General features: G+C 38.9%; 1 protein-coding gene and 1 pseudogene across 11 annotated transcripts in view; one reads left to right on the plus strand and one right to left on the minus strand.

Annotated features, from left to right (window-relative positions):
- LOC100350870 (zinc finger protein 717) overlaps positions 1-26,624 on the plus strand; it is a 58,724-nt gene that overhangs the window by 17,829 nt on the left and 14,271 nt on the right. For 7 of the 11 annotated variants that reach the window (XM_070052167.1, XM_070052163.1, XM_070052164.1 and 4 more), the window contains exon 3: positions 13,858-13,961. The exons of the other annotated variants lie outside the window; for them this stretch is intronic. The gene's annotated coding sequence lies outside the window, so the exon portion shown is untranslated. The remainder of the gene's footprint in view (positions 1-13,857; positions 13,962-26,624) is intronic. 11 annotated transcript variants of the gene reach the window in all.
- Positions 602-26,383, minus strand: LOC108175943 (cytochrome c oxidase subunit 7A-related protein, mitochondrial pseudogene; annotated as a pseudogene).

Here is a 26,624-nt window from a genome sequence, read left to right on the forward strand (position 1 = left end):
TACTAAAAAGCCAAGATGAGCTAAATAACCCTTTGAAACAAGGTGATCAATGAACAGAGGCAGGTTGCAAATGATTTATATTTTGCTGCAAGAGGGAAAAATCCCCAAGGTGTGTGGCTTTGGCTTCTGTCTTCCTTCCTCAGTCACATCCAAATCCAGAAAGACTTCTGCATCCCATGCTCAGAAACATAACCCCGAGTCTCTGGAGACCTCAGCAGAGGCTGCTGTTAATCTGCCTGTATGAAACCTTCATCCAAAACCTCAAGGTAAATCAGAAATCCAAACAGAGAACACAGCATCATTTTCTTAAACAATAGATTTAACTGTCAAATAAGCTCTGACATATGGCAAGCCATATGTGTGTCATGAACAAACCAAAATATTCTCTTCATATTTTTTTTGCAAAAATGTTAAATAGACCATCCACCCAAGTTTAAAAAATAAAAGATTTAACGGAAACAGTGAAAAATGAAAACTCAAAGGGTTTAATGCCAAAAAGCAAGGCAGTCCTCTGAAGTCTTAAGTCATTTGTTTTTGGGCTGTGAAGCCACAGTTAGCACCATGGTGGTCAGGTAAAACATTTGGTCAGGCAGGCCTCGGTTCAGGTGGATGGGCACATTATCAGATTTCTGGAAAAACTTCTGCAACTCTGTAACTTTGTTTTTCCTAGGATAGTCCTATGTGGGAGACTTGGAGGCCAATTGAGATGGGCTAACAAATATGATAGGTGGTACTTCTATGGAACCACAGGCTTTAATCCATGTGGGAAATACATGTCCAAAGCCCATGCTCTTGCCAACTTTTGCGGGAAGCCACTAAACTTGTAGTACTTGATGCCCGAGCCTGGCTCCTGCAGCCACTGCCTGCATGACAGCCCTAACGAAGGATGCCACTCTATATTTTAACTATGAGACATAGATACAAGGTTGATGACCCTGTGTGTAATTTGATAGCAATATTAACAAATAGACCAGTATAAGGATCCTTCCATTTGAGTTGACGTTTAGTTTCCCAACAGTGACATTCTCAGAACATCGGTTTATCTGGCTATACATCATGTAAAGGTTGATCAGAAAGTTCAGGTGGAAAGGCCACATTGACTTGTTGATTTTTGGGCTGTATATTTCATTAACCAATGACACTGCTGGAGGGTATTGTCTCCTAACTGTTTCTTATGCTGTTATACATGGAAGTGTTTTCCTAATTTTGTTTTCAAATAGTTCATTATTAGTATGTACAAATTACTCTCATTTTTAAAAACATTGAAACAGTTTTGATTAATGTGTACTACTCTTATAGGGTATAGTGCAATATTTCAACACATATACACCATAGAAACTGATCATGCTAAGCAACTAGCTTTATGTTTTGAGTTTACAATCTCCTCTCCTCCAGCACTTTACACAATACTTAATATGGTACATTGTAATTTTTTAACTGTATGGTGGAACACCAGCTGTTACTAGTGCCTCCTTGTATTTTGATACCTGTTATCCATTCCCTCTGTATCCCTAGGCTCTACACTTCTCAGCCTCTAACCACAATTCTATGTTCTGATCCATTTTTTTCACTTCCATATTCGACAAGGAACATGGGACATTTGTATTTCTGTATCTGGCTTATTTCAGTTAATTTAATGATCTCTTTTTATACATTTTGCAGGATATAACAATATTTTATTCTTCATGTCTAAATGATGTTCCCTTGTCCACTTTTTCATTGATAGCTAGCTAGATTGGTTTCAATTCATGGCTGCTCTGAACTGTTTTATAGTGACTATGGGAGAATTGCTGTCTCTTTGACATGCAGATTTCCTTTCCTTCTGATATATAGCCAGTAGTAAGATAACTATGTCATGATAGATCAATTTTTATCTTTTTTGATTAATGACCATGCTGTTCTCCATAACACCTGTACTAATTTGCATTTTCACCCATAGTATTTGAGGGTTATCTTTTCCCACATCCCCACTAGCACTTGTTCTTTTTTATATTTTTGGGGTATGATGATATAATATTGTGGGGATTTTTTCTTCCTGTCGGTTTATTACTTTATTAAATATTTGTTTATTTGAAATGCAGAGTTACAGAGAGAGAGGGAAAGACAGAGATCTTTCATCTGCTGGCTCACTCCCCAAAAAGCCACAACAGCTGGGGCTGGGCCAGGCTGAAGTCAGGAGCTTTATCTATGTCTTGCACATGAGAAGTAGGGCCCAAGGACTTGGGCCATCTTCTGCTGCTTTCCTAAGTTCATTAGCAGGGAGCTGAATTGGAAATGGAGTAGCCTGGTCTCAAACTGGCACTCACATGGGATACTGGCTTCATAGGAGGCAGCTTAACCCACTGTGCCACAATTCCAGCCCCTCTCTCTATCAATTTAAATTCCTCAAAAAAAAAAAAAAAAACATGATTAATGTTAGTTTCTACCTCATTTCTTTTTTGTTGTTGTTATCATTCAGTTTAATGCAGCCTTATTTTTATTCCAACTATTCCTCTCAAATTGCTCTTCCCAAGGTCATTAGTAATTATTGTGTTGGTTAAATGCAGTTTATGCTTTAAATTTCTCATCTACTGAGTTTATGTCATTAAGGTAGCACTTCATTAAAGTTATATGCCAAACACACTTCTAGGGAAGAATATAGGTTCCTTTTCTCTTAGTGATTATATGATAACATACTAATAAGAAACTATAAAATACAATTTCATTAAGAATAAATTGTGTTATGAAAGTGATACATTGGATAACTAATGAGAATGCAGGGGATTAGAAGGCAGCACCTGACACATGTCCTAGCTCCCTCCTCAAACACTGCCTCCCTCAGCATGCATCATATCTCATCTCCCTGGCTTTCCTCTAGACATCTGATTAATCCTTTTCAGTTCATTTACAGTCTCTTCTGCCTAAAATTAAATATTGATATTGCTCAGATGTTTACCATTGCATGCTTGTCTTCATTCTTTACCGATATATATAATGCCTAGATAATCTCATTTATTCCTTATGACTTCATATTTTATATTATACTGAAGAAATTTACATTTCTCCTGAGCATAGAATTCCTCTATGTAATTATGACTTTCAGAGGTTCCTCAAAATCAATATGGGCAAAGTTAAAAGTAAAATTTGCTTTCCCTTTGGAAAACTTCATCTCAGAACATGTCACCAACATTCAACCTCCTATAAAAGGCAAATATGTGGGAACTCTTAATTCTTCCCTTTTTTGTCATTCACTTACCCATGGCTAGCTGATTCTATTTCTTAGTTGTTTTATCTTTTTTTAAAAAAATATTTATTTTTTGAAAGAGTTACATAGAGAGAGAAGGAGAGGCAGAGGGAGAGGTCTTCTATCCACTGGTTCACTCCCCAATTGGCCATGATGGCTGGAGCTGTGCCAGGAGCCAGGAGCTTCTTCCGGGTCTCCCACATGGGTGCAGGGACCCAAGGACTTGGGCCACCCTCCACTGCTTTCCCAGGCCATAGCAGAGAGCTGGATAGGAAATAGAGCAGCAGGAACTTGAACTGGTACCCATATGGGATGCCAGCACTGCAGGTGGCAGCCTTACCTGCTATGCCACAGTGCCAGCCCCTCCTTAGTTGTTTTTTCAAATGTCTTTATTCCACCTGCCACCCCCCTGGTCCCAACTTCCTTATATCTGCAGTCTCCTACACAGATGGCAGTAATTATCTAACATGGCTCCCATTCTTGCTGTCAACTCCAATCCATTCCCCAAGAAGAAAGTAAAACACAAATAGATGTCACCTTATTTTACTTTCATACTTTCACCTAAGCCACATGATTTTTTCATCTTATTTCTACCTACTTCTCCGTCTTCATCTTTGTCAGTGGCCCCTGATCCCAACTCTGCTTTAATCATTGTGAATTTTGTGCAGTTTCTGGCCTCTGCCTTGCCTTTAACATATTATTTGGCATGTAATAGTTTGTGAACCTGCAGACTACATAAATGAATGAATCTTTTGAGGGTCATGATTCCTTCTAGGAACTTAATAAGAGATGGAAGGAATGAAAACAAAACAAAAAATATCCTCAGTATATAGAAGGCACACTATTTTTGCAAGTCACAGAGAAGAGACTAAATAGGAGTTTAGAAGAAGAAAAGTAGTGAAGCTGGAAAGTTTGTGACAAGGCTAGTAGGCACTGGTCAAGATTCTAACAAGTCCTTTAGGAAAAGAGTAAGATTTTTTTTACCTCCAGATAGACTATGCTCTCTGAAGATGAACAGGATCCTCTAAACCCACTTATTGCATAAACGAAAACCTGAGCATTTCATTCTGTCACAGGTGTTGGAGCCTGATATTTTGATGGACATGTACCTAATGGCTAGTGACATTGAGCATATTCATATATGTTTTGACCATTTATATTCTTCTGAGAAATATCTATTCAAATTCTTGCCCATTTCTTAACTGCATTTTTATTTATTGTTTTGGAGTTTTTCCAGTTCTGTATATGTTCTAGATATCAGTCTTTTGTCATATTCAGAATTTTCAATGTCTTCTGCTGTTCTGTTCCTTGGATCTTCACTCTGATGATTACTTAGTTGTGAAGAAGTATCTTAGTTGGATATAATCAAATCTACTTTTATTTTTGTTATCTGCACTTTTGGAATCTTACCCAAATGCTGTTGTCTATGCCAGTGTTTTATAGTTTCCCCTATGTTTACTTAGTTTTTGGTCTTAGATTTTCATACACCATTAGCTGACTTTTACATAGCATAAGAAGTGTTGGGGTATATTTTCAACCTTCTACATATGGATAATCAGTTTCCTCTGGGCCATTTGCTAATGAGATTCCTTTTTCTCCAATGCATTTTGGTTTCTTTGTGAAAGATGAATTCCCTGTGGAAATGTAGGTTTATTTTTGGGCTGTCTATTCTTTCCCACTGAACTATGTGTCTGTTTTTATGCCAGTGCTTGTACTGCTTCTGTACTATGTCTTTTTTTTTTAAAGCTTTTATTTAATGATTGTATACTTCATAGGTAAAACTTTAGGAATATAGTGTTTTTTCCCCCATACACACTCTTCCACCCTCCTCCTGTCTAATCTCCTTCTCCCTTTCCCATCACATTCTTCATTATGGTTCATTTTTAGTTTAACTTTATATACAGAGGGCCAACTCTATGCTAAGTAAAGATTGCAACAGTTGGCACTTATACACACAAACAACATATAAAGTACAGTCTGAGAACAAGTTTTGAAGTTAATTCTCATAGTACAACTAATATAGGACAGAGGTCCTACATGGGGAGTAAGTGCACAGTGACTTCTGTTATTCATTTAACAATTAAGACTCTTATTTATGATGTCAGTGATCACCCAAGCTCTTGCCATGAGCTGCCAAGGCTATGGAAGCATTTTGTCACCATAGACTACATCAGTATTTGGACTAGGCCACAAGCAATGTGAAAGTTCCCTCCTCTCTTCAGAGAAAAGTACATGCTTCTTTGATGGCCTCTTCTTTCCACTGGTGTCTCACTCACAGAAATCCTTCATGTAGGATCTTTTTTTGCCACAGTTTCTTGACTTTCCATGCCTGAAATGCTCTCAAAGGCCTTTCAGCCTGACCGGGAAAACTTAAGGGTTGATTCTGAGGTTAGAGTGTTGCTTACAGTGATTGTCATTCTAGGATTTGCTGTGTGAACTGCTTTCCATGTTGGATATTCCCTCCTTTTTAATTGTGTCTATTATTATTACCAGGCATTGGATGTTATTTATATGATCTCTTTAACACTTAATCCTATCTACATGTTCACTTTAAGAATTAAGGTGGCATTTTTACCACCAGTTTTAATGGGATTGGGGTCCTGTGACAAGTTTTTAAACTGTACCTTTAGAAATAAGTCTGTAGAATTGTATGCAGAACTATACAGCTTTATAGTTACAAACTTCCTCCTCCTTCTCTTATCCCCCCTCTTATTTTTTACTGGGATCTATTTTCAATTGATTTTATATACATATGATTAATTCTATGTTAAGTAAAGCGTCCAACATGTAGTATGAAGAAGAGAAAAGAAAAAAGAAAGAAAAGAAAAAATAAAATAAAAATAAAAAACTGTTCTTAGACAGTCAAGCTGAGGGCTATTCAAGTTACTGTTTCTTAGGGACCAGTGCCATGGCACAGTAAGTTAATCCTCCACCTGTGGTGCCAGCATCCCATATGGACACCTATTCTAGTGCTGGCTGCTCCTCTTCTGAACCAGCTCTCTGCTATGGCCTGGGAAAGCACTAGAAATGCCCAAATCCTTAGGCCCCTGCACCCACATGGGAGACTGGGAAGAAGTACCTGGTTCCTGGCTTTGGATCAGCGTGGCTCCAGCCGTCGTGGCCATTGGGGAGTGAACCAATGGAAGGAAGACCTTTCTCTTTGGCTCTCCCTCTCACTGTCTGTAACTCTACCTCTCAAATAAAAAATAAAATCTTTTTTAAAAAAAGTTATTGTTTCTCAAAGTGTCAATTTCACTTCCACAGCTTTTGTTTTAAGCATGCTATTAATTCTCACAGATCAGGGAGAACATATGGTATTTGTCCCTTTGGGACTGGCTTATTTCACTAAGTATGAAATTTTCCTTATTGATCCATTTTGTTGCAAATGAATGGATTTAATTTTGTGTTACTGCTGTGTAGTACTGCATAGTGTACATATCCCATAATTTCTTTATCAAATCTTCAGGTGATGGACATTTAGGTTGATGCCATGTCTTGGCTATTGTGAATTGAGCTGCAATAAACATGGAGGTGCAGATAGCTCTTTTTTTTTACTGATTTCATTTCCCTTGTGTAAATTCCCAGGAGTGGGATGGCTAGGTCATATGGTAGGTCTATATTCAGATTTTTGAGATGTCTCCATACTGTCTTCCATAGTGGCTTTAACAGTTTACATTCCCACCAGTAGTGGGTTAGGGTGCCCTTTTCCCCACATCCTCTCCAGCATTTGTTGTTTGTTGATTTCTCTATGAGGGCCTTTCTAACTGTGGTGAGGTGAAACCTCATTGTGGTTTTGATTTGCATTTCCCTGATTGCTAGTGATCCTGAACATTTTTTTCATGTATCTGTTGGCTGTTCGGATTTTCTCTTTTGGAAAATGTCTAAGTCCTTTGCCCATATCTTAACTGAGTTGTTTGTTTTATCGTTGTGGAATTTCTTGATCTCTTTGTAATTCTGGCTGTTAATCCTTTATCAGTTGCATAGTTTGCAAATAATTTCTCCCATTCTGTCAGTTGCTTATTCATTTTCCTGGCTGTTTCTTTTGCCATACAGAAGCGTCTCAATTTGAAGTAATCTCTTTTGTTAATTTTGGCTTTGACTGCCTATGCCTCTGGAGTCTTTTCCAAAAATTATTTGCCTGTGCCAACGTCTTTCAGGGTTTCCCTAATGTTTTTGATTAATTTGATGGTGTTGGATCATAGATTTAGATCTTTAAACCATATTGAGTGGATTTTTATATAAGGTGTAAGAGAGAGGTGTTGCTTCATACTTCTGCCTATGGACATCCAGTTTTCCCAGCACCATTTGTTGAAGAGACTGTCCTTACTCCAAGGAATGGCTTTAGATCCTTGGTCAAATTCAAGTTGTTTGATGTTTGGATTGATTTCCTGGGAGTTTCTATTGTGGGATTTCTATTTTGTTCCATTGGTATATCAGTCTATTTTTGTACCAATACCAGGCTTGTACCAAGGAGGCTTGTACCAGGGCTTCGGTTCACTAAGCCCAGCCTACTGGGGCTGGGCTGCCTGCTCACTGGTTCATAAAATGAGCTTGGATTTTTGTTGTTTAGGATTACTCATTATTGTACAACTTGAGTAATGGGAAGGAAATCACTCTGAAATGTTGTGATCCTTTTTGTTGGGTGGGGCATGTTGTGAGATGGCCCCCACAATTTATGGTTGTGTGCATGGGAGGTGAACACAGGAGCCCACTGCTTACACTAGAAAATGTAAACAATCAATTTGGCTCTTTCCCATCTGCTGTAGATCCAGTTAGGGGGTGGGAGAGACACAGATAGATTGTGGTGTGCCCAACCTCTCTGACCATTCCCCTACAATTTCTCTTTTTTCCTGTTTAGAGCTTCAAGCACAATTTGCCAAGTTTCCCCACCTGCCTCAGTCTGCAGCTCCATGGCCTCCCAATCTCTCCCCTGGTTTTTGGGGAGTGGCACCTGCTTCCTTGCTCAGTCTTTCTGCCATTCCTTTGCTATACCTCGGCCACTTCCTCCTCTCTGCTTCCCCCAGTGTGGACCTGAGCAGTCTCTAGTGGTGTCCTGGCCACTCTGCATGGACTTCTCACAATTCTGCCTTCTGCTTGTATCCTCTCTACTCATTAACTATCCATTTTTCCCTGCATGACTTGGAACATCCCACTGCTATACCACCATCATGCCCTGTCTCCATTATACTATGTCTTAAAATCAGATACTGTGATTCTTTCAGATTTATTATGTTGTTCAAGATTGCTTTGATTATTTTGCGGTTATCTGATTTCAAATTAATTTTAGGTTGGCTTTTTTCTAGTTCTGTGAATTTTTTTTAAATGATTTATTTATTTGAAAGGAAGAGAGAGAGAATTCTTCCATCTGCTTGTTCACCTCTTAAATGGCAATAATGACTGGGGCTGAGCCAGGTCAAATCCAGAGTCTAGTCTCCATCTAGATATCCCACATTTGTGGCAGGGACCCAGGAACTTGGATCATCTGCTGCTTTTTCAAGCAAATTAACCAGTAGAGCTGTCAGTAGAGCTGTCAGTACTTGAACAACTGTTTTGATATGGGAAACTGGCATTGCAAGTGGCAACTTAACCCATTGTGCCACAGTGCTATCCCCTCTGAAGAATTTCATTAGTGTTTTGATGCAAACTGCATCAAATGTGCACATTACCTGGGACAAGATAAAAATCTCAATTATACAAATTGCTTCAATCTAGGAACATGGGACTTGATTTTCATCATTGTTTTGTGATTTTATTGAAGAGATATTTCATATCCTCAGTAAAACTTACTGAAAGGTATTTTATTTTCTTGTCACAATTATAAATATATTCTTATAATTTTTTCCCTGTGAGTTCACTATTATATACAGAAGTGCCACTGATTTTATTTTTACATTGTATTGTCAATTTTGCTGAACTCATTTATCAGCTCCAGAATTCTCTTGATGATGTTCTTAGGTTTCTCTCTGTATAGAACCATGCTATCTGCAAACAGAAATATAAATTTGAATTCTTACTTTCCTCTTTGAATAGATATTATTTCTTCTCTTTAATTTCCTGTTTTCTTCATTGAGCAAGAGAATTGTTTTTTTTTTTTCAAAGAATCAACTCTTACTTTTATTAATTTTAATATTGTTTAAGGTTCTTCCTTCTTTATTTTTTTCTAAGATTTATTTATTTGAAAGGTAAAGTTACACAGAGAGGTAGAGACACACACACACACACACACATATATATATATATATATAGAGAGAGAGAGAGAGAGAGAGAGGTCTTCCATCTACTGGTTCACTCCCCAAATGCCACAATGGCAAGAGCTGAGCTAATCTGAAGCCAGGAGACAGGAGCTTCTGGGTTTCCCATGTGGGTGCAAGGGCCCAAGGACTTTGGCCATTCTCTGCTGCTTTCCCAGGTTCATTAGCAGGGAGATGGTTCAGAAGTGAAGAAGTTGGGTCTCGAGCCAGCCCTCATGTGAGATGCTGATACTGCAGGCCAGGGCTTTAACCCACTGTACCATAGCATTGGCCCCTTCCTTATTTATTTCTGCTATGATCTTTATTATTCACTTTTTTCTACTGTCCTTTGGTTTGACTCTTACTGTTTTTTTCTGAGTCCTTGAGAAGAGTAGTAGGTTTCTTAACTGATATTTCTTGTGTTTGTAGATGAAGTAATAGATTTTAGTTTCTATTTTTCCCTTATAATCGTGGGGACCTTCTAGATGACTGTAGGAAATGATGGAAGAAATGAGGATGTGTTAATTTGCTAACAAAATACTACAGGTAATATGATTTAAATCATGGAATTTTACTTTTCAGAGCTGTGGAGATTGAAAATTCAAGATCAAGGTCGGATTTTAAATTCTCAGGAGTGGGATGGACTGCCTGCTCCACTTCTGATGCAGTTGCCTATTACAGGATTTAAATAATAACATGATAGTTAAGAGACTGGCATTTGAATGAGTTTTGTGTTAGCTAATTTGTCATTAGTATGTGGCAATTATAAACATAATTAGTAATTTAATAATAATTATTAATAACTGTGGTCTTGAATTCTGGTATTGTGATGCCTCCAGCTTTGGTTTTATTGTTTAAGATTGGTTTAACTAATTGGGATCTCTTACATTTTCATATAAGTTTTTAGCATAATTTTTTCTAGATGAAAGAAGATTGGGATTACATTGACTCTGTAATTGCTTTTGGTGGGCCAGTGCTGTGGTGTACTGGGTTGAGCCTTTACCTGCATCACTGTCATCTCATGGGCATTGGTTCAGTTCCTGGCTGCTCCTCTTCTGCTAATTGCCTGGGAAGGCAGTGGAAAATGGTTCAAGTGCTTGGGCCCCTGCATCACATGGGGAACCTTGCTCCTGGCTTCATATCAGCCCAGCTCCAGCTATTGTGGCCATTTGGAAAGTAAACCAGCTCTCTGCTATGGCCTGGGTAAGCAGTGGAGGGTGGCCCGAGTCCTTGGGCCCCTGCACCCATGTGGGAAACCCGGAGGAAGCTCCTGGCTCCTGACTTTGGGTCAGCACAGTTCTAGCCATTGCGGCCATCTGGGGAGTGAACCATATGGGATGCCAGTGCTTCAGGCCAGGGTGTTAAGCTGCTGCACCATAGTGCAACTCTGCCTTTCAAATAAGTGAGTAGATCCTTAAAAATAAAATAAAACAATTTAAATATTGCTTTTGGTAGTATGGGCTTTTTGATATTAATTCTTCCAATTTATGAATATGGAATATTTTTCCTTTTTGTGTTTTCTTTTATTTCTTTAATATTTTGTAATTTTCATTGTGGAGTTCTTTTACATTCTTGATTAAATGTGTTCCAAGGTATTAAGAGTTTTTTTAGCTATTGTGAATAGTACTGATATGATAAGTTCTTTATCAGCCATGACATTGTTTTTTCATATAAAGGCTTCTGATTTTTGTGTGTTAATTTTACATCTTGCAACTTTACCAAATTCTCTTATGAGTTCCAATAGTCTCTTAGTGGAGTCTTTTTATTTCATTATATATAGAATCATGTAATTTACAAACAAAGATAAGTCAGTTCTCTCCTTTCTAATTTGTATCCCTTTGATTTCTTTTTCCTGCATTATTGCTCTGGCTAAATCTCTTAAAACTGTATTGAATAGCAGTGGTGAGAATGAGCAACTTCATCTGGTTCCAGATCTTAGTGGAAATGCTTCCAACTCTGAAGATTTATCATATGTTGCCTTGAATATGTTAAGAAATATTCCTTTTATACCCAGTTTGCTTAAGGTTTTTGTAATGAATTGTATTTTATCAAATACTTTCTCTGCATCAATTGAGATCATCATGTGGTTTTTATTCCATTTATTAATGTGATGTATCACATTTATTGATTTTCTTATGTTGAATCACTCCTGCATGCTAGGGATACATCCCTCTTGATCCATGTGAATGATCTTTCTAATGTATTGTTGGATTTGATTAGCTGGTATTTCAATGAGGATTTTTGCATGTATATTCATCAGTTGTATTGTTCTGTAGTTCTCTTTGTTGTATATGTTTTTCTGATTTAGGAATTAAAGTGATGCTGGCCTAATAGAAGGAATTTGGGGATTACCTCCCTTTCAGTTGTTTTTAATAGCTTAAGAATTTGAATTAGTTCTTCTTTAAAAGTCTTGTAGAACTCAAAAGTGAAGCTGTCTGGTCCTGGGCTTTTCTTTGTTGAGAGGATCTTTATTACTGATTCAACCTCTTATTATTATTATTATTATTATTATTTTGCTTAGGTTTTCTTTGTCTCTTCATGACTCAATTTTGGTATATTGTATGTGTTCAGGAATCTTAATTTCTTTTGGGTTTTACTTTTTGTTAGCTATTGCATCAAATTCTCACAGTCTAAATTGAAGTGATAATCTGTTTTGAGTACTGTACTTCCAAACCATTTTCATACTAATATTCCTGGAAACAGTGGATGATGGCTCACATTCTTTAGTTCCTGCCACCTAAGTGGAGGACTTTAGAGCCTGGTCCAGCCACAGCTATTGCAGACATTTAGAGAGTGAACCAGCAGATGGAAGATCTCTCTGCTTCTCTCTCCCTCTCTCTCTCGCTTTCTCTTTCTTTCTGTGTTTGTGTGTGTCTCTCTCTCTGCCTTTTTAAATCACTTTAAAACCTATTTATTTATTTATTTGAAAGTCAGAGTTACAGAGAGAAGGAGAGACAGAGATCTTCCATCAGCTGGTTCATTCCTGAGATGGCTTCAGTGACCAAGAGGTGGCCAAGTTGAAGCCAGTGGCTTCTTCTGAGTCTCCCATGGGGGTGGCAGGAGCCCTAGTACTTGTGCCATCTTCCACTGATTTTCTGAGGCCATTGGCAAGGCGCTGGATAAGAAGTGGAATAGATGGGACTTGAAATGGTGCCCATACAGGATTTCAACTTAACAGGTGGCAGCTTTGCCCACTGAACCACAATACCAGCTTCCCTCTCTGCCTTTCAAATAAGTGAATGTTTAAAAAAAGAATTGAAAAACACCTTAAGGTAGTAAATGTCATCATCACTGAGCAATGAGAAATCTATTGAAGTGATCTTTTTAAAAGATATATTTTTATATTTGAAAGGCAGTGTTAGAGACAGAGAGAGAGAGAGAGAGAGAGAGAGAGAGAGAGAGAAGAAGAAGAAGAATCTTCATTCTGAGCTGCAATGATTGTGGCTAGTCCAGAGAGGGGGAGGGGAGGGGGAGGGGGAGAAAGAGAGAGAGAGAGAGAGAGAGAAAGAGAGAGAGAGAGAAAGAGAAAGAGAAAGAGAAAGAGAAAGAGAAAGAGAAAGAGAAAAGAAGAATCTTCATTCTGAGCTGCAATGATTGTGGCTAGTCCAGACTGATGTCAGGAGCCAGGAGCTTCTTCTAGGTCGCTCACATGGGTGCAAGGGCCCAAGCATTTGAGCCATCCTGTGTTGTTTTTCCAGATATATAAGCAGGGAGCTGCAACAGTTTGGAGCATTAATGTCTATGATACTCCCCTTGCAGTTCAAGGGCATAAAACCCATCTAGCACAAAGACCCATTTATGGGTGGGCCAAGATTTCAACTCTCCAGGTTTGGGCTAGATGGTTTCTGGGCAATTGTGTTAAAATAAACATTAAGCTATAATAACTCTTTTTTTTTTTAAGATTTATTTATTTATCTGAAAGTCAGAGTTACACAGAGAGAGGAGAGGCAGAGAGAGAGAGAGATGTCTTCCATCCGATGGTTCACTCTCCAGATGTCCGCAACATCCGGAGCTGCGCCGATCCGAAACCAGGAGCCAAGAGCTTCTTCTGGGTCTCCCACGCGGGTGCAGGGGCCCAAGCACTTGGGCCATTTTCTACTGCTTTCCCAGGCCGTAGCAAAAAGCTGGATTGGAAGAGGAGAGCCAGGACTAGAACCAGCGCCCGTATGGGATGCCGGCGCTTCAGGCCAGGGTGTTAACCCGCTGTGCCACAGCGCCAGCCCCAAGCTATAACTCTTGGTTTAAGCTTTTGTAGCAGAGTTTCATGTTATTCAATGATAATGTCTATGGCAACTTTGAGCCTCTGGATTGCAACCAGTGAAAGTGTCCAGACCAACAGTAGTGAGATCAACAGTCAGCTGAATGGTGTCCAGGTGAACTTAAATGGCTTTTCTTGTTTGCTAGAGGAGTGATCTCCTTCAGTAACCTGACATCTGGACGCTGACAGTAGACATTGAAGGACATCCCCTTCGCCAAGTGGAGTATGCCAAGTTTGGATCCATCCTATGGTAAGGAGGCCTCAGTAGTCATGCTCTGTTTTTACTGTTCTAGATCAATGGCCAAAGTCTTGGCCTCATAGGCAGCCAACTCTAAGCAGGACTTACTGTGTAAAGTGAGTCTTAAGATTCCTTTTGTTGCTGTTTTAATACTATCTCTGACTAACCTGGATGCCTGCGTGTACACAACAAATTATCTATACAATTATACAAACTAGAATATAGATAACTGATAGTAGTGTACATGTAAAATCAATATAGCAGTCCATAAGATAGAATATTTGAAATTAAAACCAACGAGAAGTAGAAAAATGATAACAATATGAGCTCCATTACAATATATATGATATCCACTATACATATTTTTTTAAGTAAATCACTATGAGGGATATAACAAAAACTTTCACACTAACAGTAACACAGATTGATCTACATAAGGGTACAGAAATATTCCAAATTCATTTCCACATAAAATGTGACTTCTGTTTTGCATGATGCATTCTGTACTTATTTGTGAATATGGCTATTAATTCCTGAGAAAATGTATTAGCATGTTTACTGACCTAATATGGTTATTTATTTTAAGATTTATTTATTTATTTGAAAGAGTTACACAGAGAGAGAAGGAGAGGCAGAGAGAGAGGTCTTCCATCCACTGGTTCACTTCCTAACTGGCCGCAATGGCTGAAGCTGCACCGATCTGAAGCCAGGAGCCAGGAGCTGCTTCTGGGTCTCCCATGCAAGTGCAGGGGCCCAATGGCTTGAGCTGTCTTCTACTGCTTTCCTAGGCAATAGCAGAGAACTGGATCAGAAGTGGAGCAGCCGGGTCTCGATCTGGTGTCCATATGGGATGCTGCACCGCAAGTGGCGGCTTAACCCACTACACCACTGGGCCAGCCCCACCCAATATGGTTAATTCAGGGAGCATGCATGTGGAGAAAGGTGGCATTCAATGTTATCTCTCTTACATTACATATTCTTACAGAATATGCTAATGAATCAAATTATTAGAAAGTAAAATACGATCAGACAACACTGGTTGGTACATTACTGTATATTTTCATTAATGATGAATAGCTCAAAATTGACCTCAAAGTTTAGTCCATGTGGGATCCTGAATTAGTTTCATTCTCTGGTCATTACTTTGTTTATATGGCAGGGACTACATTTTTCGTTCTTCATTAAGTACTAATCAAGTATTAAAGCTCTTCTCTAATACTCGGAAGGTATAACTAAGACCCAGGGAGAGGAAGTGAGTTGTAAAAGACTAATCAAAAACAATTGAGTGTGGCCTTCCTACTTTCTTTCTTCTCTGGAATCCCCACAGAACCTTCATCTCCAATTCCAAAATCAGCAATTCCTACTGTCAGAGGTATGTGGCTACCATTATAGAGAGCAGTAATTCTTGGAAAGGACAAGGTAATCCACTATTTCATAACAACATTGTAGTTGTATGATGCTGGGAACTAAGCAATAATTTGATTAAAGGTCTGAGGTGAAGTTATTTAAGATGGAAGCTCAAGACTGAGGTCCCGGGGCTGGTACTGTGACTTAATAGGTTAAGCATCTTCCTGCAGTGCCAGCATACCCCATATGGGTACCAGTTCATGTCCTGGCTTCTCCTCTTCTGAACCAGCTCTCTGCTGTGACCTGGGAAAGTAGTAGAAGATGGTCCATGTCCTTGGGCCCCTGCACCTGTGTGAAAAACCCAGAGGAAGCTGGCTTCAGATTGGCCCAGGTTCAGCCATTATGGTCATTTGGGCAGTGAACCAGTGGTTGGAAGGCCTCCCTCTTTCTGTCTGGTTCCTGGCTTCAGATTGGCCCAGCTCCAGCCATTGTGGCCATTTGGGCAATGAACCAGTGGTTGGAAGGCCTCTTTCTGTCTCTCTCTATCTATAGCTCTGCCTCTCAAGTAAATAAATAAATTTTTTAAAAATCTGGAAGTATTAAACAACAACAAAAAAAAGGACTGACCTTCAGTTTGCAGAATAAAGTCAATGAAAAGAATTATCAGATTAGAGATGATACAGGAATTTGAACAGCACAATTAATACATTATTATACATAGAAAAAAATGACCAATAGCTGTGGGCCAAGAGTCAATGGCCTATGACATACCACTCAAATTCTCCAGAACATGATCATAATTTCATGTCCATCTGATTTAGACAAGAAAAGGAGTAAAAGCAGGAGCTCATTGACACCCTTATGTTTGGTATACTTGCCTAATTTGTGGGGGATACTGCAAATTAAGTGCAGATCTCAAAAAATAAAATTTTGCTAAATATATATAGATGATGGAGTGATGAATAGATGAATTTCAGGAATTTTGGGGTAAAAAATTACCAGGTAGTGCAATTTTAAATATTCACAAAGATTTTACAAGGCACTCACTCTGTTTTCCAGCCATATTAATCCATTTAATGTATTAGAATAATTTTCATCACTGTGAAATATGATCCATTAATTACCCACAAATTGTTTTAGTAAGATCAAGTATCATTTTAAATAGTTAAAAATGAATTTTTCAGGAATAGTAGTTTCTTCAGTGTCATTGGGGTTTTTTTCCCCTAAGTATCTGTAAGAAGGGCTCTAGAACCACAGTCAAATTATGATAATTAAAGCAATAAATTTAATGACAATTTCCAAAAATTATATCAACATTTGAATTTCTCCATTTATAGTATGTTTCTTTCAAATGTAAATTTGCCAAATCAAGAATTAATGAGGAATTGAAGTATTATGTGGTTATCTCATGTTGCTAGACAAGCTCTTTTTTTTAAAGATTTATTTATTTTTTGAAAGGCAGAGTTACACAGAGAGAGAGCAAGGTCTTCCCATCTGCTAGTTCACTCCCCAATTGGGTGCAACAGCCAGAGCTGTGCCAATCCAAAGCCAGGAGCCAGAGCTGCTTCCAGGTCTCCCACGTGGGTGGAGGGGCCTAAGGACTTGGGCCATCTTCTGCTGCCAGCACTGCAGGCAGAAGCTTCACCTGCTATACCACAGCACCAGCCCCTAGACAAGTTCCAGTGTATCCCCTCTGTGTCCCAGGAGGCTGATTTTCTAGCATATAGATTATCCTTATTGCTTCCTAATGGAGTTGTGCATTGGTTTGTGGTAAGTGTAGCCTCTTCTGCCCACTATGTCAGCAGGGCAGAACCATGGAAATTCTCCTGTCTTCCTTCTCAGCATATGCCATTCCAACCACCCCCACCATCTTTTTCTTTTTTCTTTCTTTTTTTTTTTTTTTAACAGGCAGAGTGGACAGAGAGAGAGACAGAGAGAAAGGTCTTCCCTTGCCGTTGGTTCACCCTCCAATGGCTGCCGCAGCTGGTGCACTGCGGCCAGCGCACCACGCCGATCCAACAGCAGGAGCCAGGTACTTCTCCTGGTCTCCCATGGGGTGCAGGGCCCAAGGACTTGGGCCATCCTCCACTGTACTCCCAGGCCACAGCAGAGAGCTGGCCTGGAAGAGGAGCAGCCTGGACAGAATCCGGCGCCCCGACCGGGACTAGAACCTGGTGTGCCTGTGCCACAAGGTGGAGGATTAGCCTATTGAGCCGTGGCGCCGGCCAACCCCCACCATCTTTACAGAGTTCCTGGCCCTGGGGCTTTCATCATATTACTCAAGAAGTGTGTGGTTGGTTTCTCTGTTTGTGAATGTTGTTGTGGGGATAGAAGGAACCTTGGAGAGCAGTACAGGTATCTGTCTCTTGCTGGCATGAGTGACAGTCATGGATCTGAGGTGTTTGGATCTGTCATTTAGGTGCACCCTGTAGATTTTTGCTGGTCCAGGAGGGACATCAGTGGTAGTTCCTCAGTTCCAGAGCTGGAAAAAGGGTGAATAAGGTTGAGATTTCAAGGTTTTTTTGCCAAATGATGCACAGACGGAAGACCAGTGTGCCTCCAGGCGTAGAAAAAGTAGTTCCAAAAGTCCTATAGACAGTATGCCTCATCCAAGATGGCCATAGCATGGAGATAGGTTTTCAGGCTGTTTCAGCTGAAATGTATATGGAGTAAATATAGGTTGCACCTCTGCTATTGTTTAGCCACCTGTAAGATGAATATGTTAGCAGTACTAATAAAATGTTCCTACATTCTCTGAGAAACCACTTTTGAGGTGTGTGCAGGCTGACTTACACTATGTAGCAGTTAAATTTGTGGGGTTTCTTTTTCTTTTCTATGGTACAGTGTAGGGATAAAGAAATGAGCTCCAGGCCTGCTTGCCTGAGTCTGCATTATGTTTTTTTTTTTTTTTTTAAGAAGGTTTTTATTTAATGAATACATATTTCATATATACAGCATTTAGGAATATAGTGGTTCTTCCTCATTTTCCAGCCCTCCCATCCCTCCTCCCATCCCATCTCCTACTCCCTCTCCCATTTCATTCTGCATTAACATTTGTTTTTCATTGATGTTATATACAGAAGTCCAGTTCTATACTAAGTAGAGATTTCAACAGTGTACACCCACACAGGCACACAAAGTATAAAGGACAGTTTGAAGATAAGTTTTACTGTTAATTCACATAGTACATTTCATTAAAGACAGAGTTCCAACATGGGGAATAAGTGCACAGTGACACTTGCTGTTGATTTAAAAATTAACAATCTTATTTTTTATGTCAGTGACCATCCAAGGCACTTGACATGAGCTGCCAAGGCTATGGAAGCCTTTTGAGTCCACAGACTCCATCAGTATTTAGACAGGACGATATGCAAAGTGGAAATTCTCTCCTCTTTTCAGAGAAAAGTACATCCTTTGATGGCCTCTTCTTTCCACTGGGGTCTCACGGAGATCCTTCATGCAGAACAGTTTTTGCCACTATGTCTTGGCTTTCCATTCCTGAAATGCTTTCATGGGATTTTCAGCCAGATCTGAATGCCTTAGAGGCTGATTATGAGGTCAGAGTAATGTTTAAGGTGTTTGTCATTCTATGACTGTGTTGTGTGGACTGCTTCCCATGTTGGAACTTTCTCTCCTTTTTAGTTCTATTTATTGTTATTACCAGACACTTGGTCTTATATGATCCCTTTGACATTTAATCCTATCTATATGATCAATTTCACACTTAATATGATCACTTTATCACATAAGAGGGGTATAGTGTCACCCAGCTTAATGGGATTTGGAGTCCTTGGCAAGTTTTTAGCTTCATCCTTAGGGGTAAGTTCATGGGAATGTGTGCCAAACCATACAGCTCCTCGCTCTCTTATTCCCACTCTTATTTTTAACTGGGATCAATTTTCAGCTGACTTAATATACCTATGAATAATTAATTCTATGTTAAGAGTTCAACCAATGGTATTAAGTAGAAAAAAATGAATAAATAAAAAGATAAAATGAAATAATAAACTGTTCTTTGACAGTCAAGACAAGGGCTATTCAAGTAATTGCTTCTCATAGTGTCAGTTTCACTTCTACAGGATACCTTTTAGGTGCTCTGTTAGTTGTCACAGATCAGAAAGAACCTATGGTATTTGTCCCTTTGGGACTGGCTTATTTCACTAAGTATAATGTTTTCCAGATTTATCCATTTTGTTGCAAATGACAAGAGTTCATTTTTTCACTGTTTAGTATTCCATAGAGTATATATATACATGTATATATATGTGTGTGTGTATATCTTTATTTGCAGATGATACTATATATATTATGTATTATATATAATGTGTTATATATAATACACATATTATATATTTTATATATTCTGCAAATAATGATAGTTTGACTTCATCCTTACCAATTTGTATCCCTTTGATTTCTTTTTCTCTCCTGATGGCTCTGGCTAAAACTTCCAGGGCTATATTGAATAGCAGTGGTGAAAGTGGGCATCCCTGTCTGGTTCCAGATTTCAGTGGGAATACTTCCAGCTTTTCTACATGCAATAGGACACTGACCATGGGTTTGTCATAAATTACCTTGATTATGTTGAGGAATGTTCTTCTAGACCCAATTGGCTTAGAGTTTTCATCATGAAAAGGAGTAGTATGTTAGCAAATGATTTCTCTGCATCTATTGAGATAATCATATGGTTTTTGTCCTTCAGTTTGTTAATGTGATATATCACATTGATTGATTTGTGAGTGTGAACCATCCCTGCAAACCAGGGATAAATCTCACTTGGTCTGTGTGAATGATCTTTCTGATGTGTTGTTGAATTCGATTGACCAGAATTTTGTTGAGGATTTTTGCATCTATGTTCATCAGGAAAATTGGTCTGTGGTTTTCCCTCTGTTGTATCTTTTCTGGATTTAGTAATTAAGGTGATACTGGTTTCATAGAAGGGATTTGGGAGGTTTCCTTTCCTTTAATTGTTTCTAATAGCTTGAGAAGAATTGGAGTTAGTTTTTCTTTAAATGTCTGGTAGAATTGGCAGTGAATCCATCAGGTCCTGTGTTTTTCTTTTTTGGGAGGGCCTTTATTACTGATTCAATTTCTGTCTTGGTTATAGGTCTGTTTAGGTTTTCTGTGTCTTCATAGTTCAATTTAGATAGGTTGTATGTCTCCAGGAAACTGTACATTTCTTCTAGATTTCCCAGTTTGTTGGCATACAACTCTTCATAGTGATTTCTGATGATTCTTTTATTTCCTTTTTCATCTCTAATTTTATTGATTTGGGTCTTCTCTCTCCTTTTATTGGTTAGTTGGGCCAATGATGTGTCAGTATTGTTTATTTTTTTCAAAAAATCAGCCATTTGTTTTGCTGATCTTTTGTACTTTTTTTTTTTGGTTTCAGTTTTGTTGACTTCTTCTCTAATTTTAATTCTTTCTTTCTTTCTCCTGTTTTGGGGTTTGGTTTGCTAATTTTTTTTCTAGATCCTTGAGGTGCATAGATAGTTCATTTATTTGGTGCCTTTCCAGTTTCTTGATGTAGGCACCAACTGCTATAATCTTTCCCCTTAACACTGCTTTTGCTGTATCCCATAAATTTTGGTATTTTGTATTTTCACCTTCATTTGTTTCCAGAAATTTTTTTATTTCTCTTTTGATTTTTTTTCTATGACTCATTGTTCTTTCAGTAACAGATTATTCAGTCTCCATCTGTTTGCATATGATGTAGAGATTCTTGAGTTGTTGATTTCCAGCTTCATTGCATTGTAGTTTGAGAAGATGTATAGTATGACTTCGATTATTTTGAATTTGCTGAGATTTGCCTTATGGCCTAGCATGTGTTCAATCCTAGAGAAAGTTCCATGTACCGAAGAGAAATACATGAATTCTTTCACTGTAGAGTGGAAGGTTCTGTAGATATCTGCTAGGTCTATTTGGTCTGTGGTGTGAATTAATTCTGTAGTTTCCTTGCTGATTTTCTGTTTCATTGAAATGTCCATTGCTGAAAGTGGGGTATTAAAGTCCCCCATTTCTATTGTATTTGAGTCTATATCTCCTTTTAAATCCTATAACATTTCTTTTAAATATCCAGGTGCCATGTAGTTGGGTGCATATATATACATATACATATATTTTTTAATTTATTTTTATTTATTTAATAAATGTGAATTTACAAAGTGCAACTTTTGTATTGTGGCTTCCCCCCACAACCTCCCTCCCTCCTGTGGCCCTCCCCTCTCCCACTCCCTCTCCCATCCCGCCCTTCATCGAGGTTCATTTTCAATTACCTTCATATACTGAAGATCAACTCAGTATATACTAAGCAAGGATTTCAACAGGCTGCACTAACACAACCACACAAGGTATAGAGTATTGTTCGACTAGTAGTGTTGTTTTTAAGTTTCATAGTAAAACACATTAAGGACAGAGATCCTACGTGGGGAGCATGTACCCAGTGAATCCCGTTGTTGATTTAACAATTGCCACTCTTATTTATGATGTCAGCAATCACCCGAGACTCTTGCTATGAGCTGTCTAGGCTATGGAAGCCCCTTGAGTTCACCAACTCTGAGCTTGTTTAGTCAAGGCCGTATCACAGTGGAGGTTCCTTCCTCCCTTTAGAGAAAGGCGCCTCTCTCTTTGATGGCCTGTTCCTTCTGCTGGGGTCTTGTTCACCAGGATCTTTCATTTAGATTGTTTTTTGCCACCGTGTCATGGCTTTCCATGCCTGTGAGACTCTCATGGACCTTTTAGCCAGATCCGAATGTCCCAAGGGTTGATTCTGAGGCAGGAGTGCTGCCATTCAATGAGTCTGCTGTGTGTCCTGTTTCCCCCGCAGGATCATTCTCTCCCTTTTAATTCTATCCTTCATTAGTTGCTTACACTGGTCTTATTTGTGAAATCTCATCGACACATACCCTATCTTTTTGATTGGTTGTGTATTTATACTTATCACTTTACCAAGTGCGGTGGCATTGGTACCTGCCTCCTTGGTAAGATTGAGTTGAAATCCCCTGGCACATGTCTATTTCCAATATTGGAGGTAAGTCTGAGTGAGCATGTGCCAACCTGTATATCTCCTCCCTCTCTTATTCCCACTCCTATGTTTAACAGAGATCACTTTTCTGTTAATTTTTAAACACCTAAGAATGATTGTGCATTGATTACAGAGTTCAACCAGTGGTCTTATGTAGAACAGAGCAACAACAACAACAACAACAGCAGCAAAAGTATTAAAAGGAATAAAATAGTATGTTCCTCAACAGTCTAGACAAGGGCTGGGCTGATCATGTCATTGTCTCTCATAGTGTCCATTTCACATCAATGGGTATCATTTTAGATGCTCGTTTAGTTGCCATCGATCAGGGAGAACATATGATATTTGTCCCTTTTGGACTGGCTTATTTCGCTCAGCATGATTTTTTCCAGCTTCTTCCATTTTGTTGTAAATGCCCAGATTTCATTGTTTTTTACTGCTATATAGTGTTTCATAGAGTACATATCCCATAGTTTCTTTATCCAGTCATCCGTTGATGGACATTTAGGTTGCTTCCATATCTTAGCTATTGTGAATTGAGCTGCAACAAATATGGAGGTGCAAATGGCTCTTTTTTTCTCCCCTTTAATTCCATTTGGGTAAATTCCAAGGAGTGGGATGGCTGGGTCCTGTGGTAGTGCTATATTCAGGTTTCTGAGGACTCTCCAAACTGTCTTCCATAGTGGCTTTACCAGTTTGCATTCTCACCAACAGTGGATTAGTGTCCCTTTTCCCCCACATGCTCGCCAACATCTGTTGTTGGTTGATTTCTGTATGTAAGCCAATCTAACCGGAGTGAGGTGAAACCTCATTGTGGTTTTGATCTGCATTTCCCTGATGGCTAGGGATCCTGAGCATTTTGTCATGTGTCTGTTGGCCATTTGGATTTCCTCTTTTGAAAAATGTCTGTTAAGGTCCTTGGCCCATTTTTGTATTGGATTGTTGGTTTTGATTTTGTGGTGTTTTTTGATCATTTTATAGATTCTAGTTGTTAATCCTTTATCTGTTGTGTAGTTTGCGAATAACGTCTCCTATTCTGTTGGTTGCTTCTTCACTTTCCTGACTGTTTCCTTTGCTGTAAAGAAACTCTTCAATTTGAGGTAATCCCATTTGTTTATTTTATCTTTGATTACTCGTGCCTCTGGGGTCTTCTCCAGGAATTCTTCGCCTGTTCCAGTATCTTGAAGGGTTTCCCCTATGCTCTCAATTAGTTTCATGGTGTCGTGGTGCATCTCTAGTTCCTTGATCCATGTTGAGTGGATTTTTGTATAAGGTGTAAGGTAGGGGTCTTGCTTCATACTTCGACATGTGGACATCCAGTTTTCCCAGCACCATTTGTTGAAGAGGCTGTCCTTGTTCCAGGGGTTGGTTTTAGGTCCTTTGTTGAATATGAGTTGGTTATAGATGTTTGGATTGATCTCCGGTGTTTCTATTCTGTTCCATTGGTCTATCCATCTGTTTTTGTACCAGTACCAGGCTGTTTTGATTATAACTGCCCTGTAGTATGTCTTGAAGTCTGGAATTGTGATGCCTCTGGCTTTGTTTTTATTGTAAAGGATTGCTTTGGCTATTCTCGGTCTCCTGTTTCTCCATATGAATTTCAGCATCATTTTTTCTAGGTCTTTGAAGAATGACTTTGGTATTTTGATTGGTATTGCATTGAACTTGTAAATTGCTTTTAGTGTTTTGTAATTTTCATCATAGAGGTCTTTGACCTCCTTGGTTAAATTTATTCCAAGGTACTTTATTGTTTTTGTGGCTATCATGAATGGGATTGATCTTAGAAGTTCTTCCTCGGCCCTGGCATTATCTGTGTATACAAAGGCTGTTGTTTTCTGAGCGTTGACTTTGTATCCTGCTACTTTACCAAACTTTTCTGAGTTCCAATAGTCTCTTATAGGAGTTATCAGGTCCCCTATATATAGTGTCATGTCATCTGCAAATAGGGATAGTTTAACTTCCTCCTTTCCCATTTGTATCCCTTTAATTTCTTTTTCTTGCCTGATGGCCCTGGCTAACACTTCTAGGACTATATTGAATAGCAATGGTGAGAGTGGGCATCCCTGTCTGGTGTCAGTTTTCAATGGAAATGTCTCCAACTTTTCCCCATTCAATATGATGCTGGCCATTGGTTTACCATAGACTGCGTTAACTGTTGAGGAATGTTCCTTCTAACCCCAATTTGCTTAGGGTTTTCATCATGAAAGGGTGTTGTATTTTGTCAAATGCTTTCTCTGCATCTATTGAGATAACCATATGATTTTTGTTTCTCAATTTATTAATGTGATGTATTACATTGATTGAATTTCGAATATTGAACCATCCCTGCATACCAGGGATAAATCCCACTCGGTCCGGGTGAATGATCTTTCTGATGTGCAGTTGGATTTGGTTTGCCAGAATTTTGTTGAGTATTTTTGCATCTTTGTTCATCAGGGAGATAGGTCTGTAGTTTTCTTTCTCTGTTGTGTCTTTTCCAGGCTTAGGAATTAAGGTGATATTGGCTTCATAGAAAGAATTTGGGAGGATTCCCTCCCTTTCAATCGTTTTGAATAATTTGAGAAGAACTGGGGTTAGTTGTTCTCTAAATGTCTGGTAAAATTCGGCGGTGAAACCATCCGGTCCTGGGCTTTTCTTTTTCGGTAGTGCGTTTATTACTGATTCCATTTCTTCCATGGTTATGGGTCTGTTTAGATTTTCTATATCTTCACGGCTCAGTTTAGGAAGGTTGTATGTGTCCAAGAATCTATCCATTTCTTTCAGGTTCCCCATCTTTGTAGTGGTTTCTGATGATTTTTTCTTTATTTCTGTTGTGTCTGTTGTTACATTTCCATTACTATCTTTGATTTTACAGATTTGGGTCTTCTCTCTCCTTTTTTTGGTTAGTTGAGCCAATGGTGTGTCGATTTTGTTTATTTTTTCAAAGAACCAGCTCCTGGTTTTGTTGATATTTTGTATTGTATTTTTTGGTTTTGATTCTGTTTATTTCTTCTCTGATCTTTAGTATTTCTTTACTCCTTCTGGATTTGGGCATGATTTGCTGCTGTTTTTCTAAATCCTTGAGGTGTGTGGAGAGTTTTTGTGTTTGGTTCCTTTCCAGCTTCTTGATGTAGGCACCAATTGCTATAAACTTTCCTCTTAGCACTGCTTTTGCTGTGTGCCACAGGTTTTGATAGGTTGTGTTATCATTTTCATTTGTTTCTAGAAATCTTTTGATTTCTCTTTTAATTTCTTCGATGACCCACTGTTCGTTTAGGATCATGTTGTCTATTCTCCATATGTTTGCATATGGTGTAGAAATTCTTGGGTTGTTGATTTCGAGTTTCACTGCACTATGGTCTGAGAAGCTGCATGGTATAGTTTCAATTTTTTTTGAATTTGTTGAGGCTCTCTTTATGGCCTAGCATATGGTCAATCCTAGAGAATGTTCCATGTACTGGGGAGAAATTTGTGAACTTTGTGGCTGTGGGGTGGAAGGTTCTGAAGATATCTATTAGGTCTATTTGGGCTGAGTGTTGCCACAATGTGTCGCGGTGAATTTCTCTTCTGGTTTACCCTGTTCGGAGTCCTGGCTATCTGCTGAATTTGCCTGTTGTTATCCAGCTGCCTTTGTTTGAAGTTTTCTGATATTATTTCATTGAAAACGCCTTCCAATCCAATCTCTCTTTCCACCTCCTCAGGGACTCCTATTACACTGTTTGATGAATCCTGTAGGTTTCTGACCATATTTTTTAATTTCTTCTTCCTGTGTTTGAACTGACTGTATTGTTTCTGGAAGTTTGTCTTCGAATTCTGATATTCAGTCTTCTATTTCATCTGTTCGATTTCCGAGGGATTCCACGGTGTTTTTTATATGGTCAATTGAGTTTTTCATTTCCAGTATTTCATTCTGGCTTCTCTTTAGGATCTCTAATCCTTGGGCTTGTTTTTCGTTCAGCTCTCAACACTGTTTCTCATTATTTCTAAGTAATCTGATTATTAATTTTCGGAATTCTTTCTCTGGCATGGTTTCAAATTCTTCTTCTTCTTCAGCCTCTGTTATGGTTGGTTTAGCCTGCTCCATTGGCGAGTTTATATGTTCTTCCATATTCTTATTGTGGGTTTTTGTTTTGTTTTTTGGCATTCCATTTTTTGGCAACCCTCCCTCGCTGCCCACCCCTGCGCGAGGAGTGTCATGTTGCTCCACTCCACCTTTGGGCTCCGCCTCTGAAGGTTAATGCGGAGGCAGAGGCAGTTCTCCTTTAAGCCTGAATGTAAGCAAACAAGATGGCTGCTTCCTACCCACTGCAGCTCCGATTTGGGGG

The sequence above is a fragment of the Oryctolagus cuniculus genome, chromosome 11, assembly GCF_964237555.1.
Source record: "Oryctolagus cuniculus chromosome 11, mOryCun1.1, whole genome shotgun sequence".
In the NCBI taxonomy this organism is placed as follows: Eukaryota; Metazoa; Chordata; class Mammalia; order Lagomorpha; family Leporidae; genus Oryctolagus; species Oryctolagus cuniculus.